The following is a 310-nucleotide window of genomic DNA, read 5'->3' as shown; positions in this document are numbered from 1 at the left end:
ATATATATATATATATATATATATATATATATATATATATACATATATATAATTTCTTACAACATGAAAGATGCCATCTACAGCCTGAATATGGGATAGAAAGGCGTTGCCGAGGCCCTCCCCTTTATGGGCCCCCGGCACCAAGCCGGCGATATCAAAAATAGATAAAGTGGCGGAGACTTCGCTTTTGGGTTTGAAGTGGTTGCACAGCCACTTGAAACGATCGTCGGGAACTGTACATACACCCCAGAAAGATGGCGAGATTTGGTTGTATGAAGATATATAGATAGGGGGAGAGATAGAGAGATAT

The sequence above is a fragment of the Eimeria mitis genome, genomic scaffold (genome assembly GCF_000499745.2).
Source record: "Eimeria mitis Houghton genomic scaffold, Emh_scaff1466, whole genome shotgun sequence".
Lineage (NCBI taxonomy): Eukaryota > Apicomplexa > Conoidasida > Eucoccidiorida > Eimeriidae > Eimeria > Eimeria mitis.
This window is presented reverse-complemented; position numbering follows the sequence as displayed.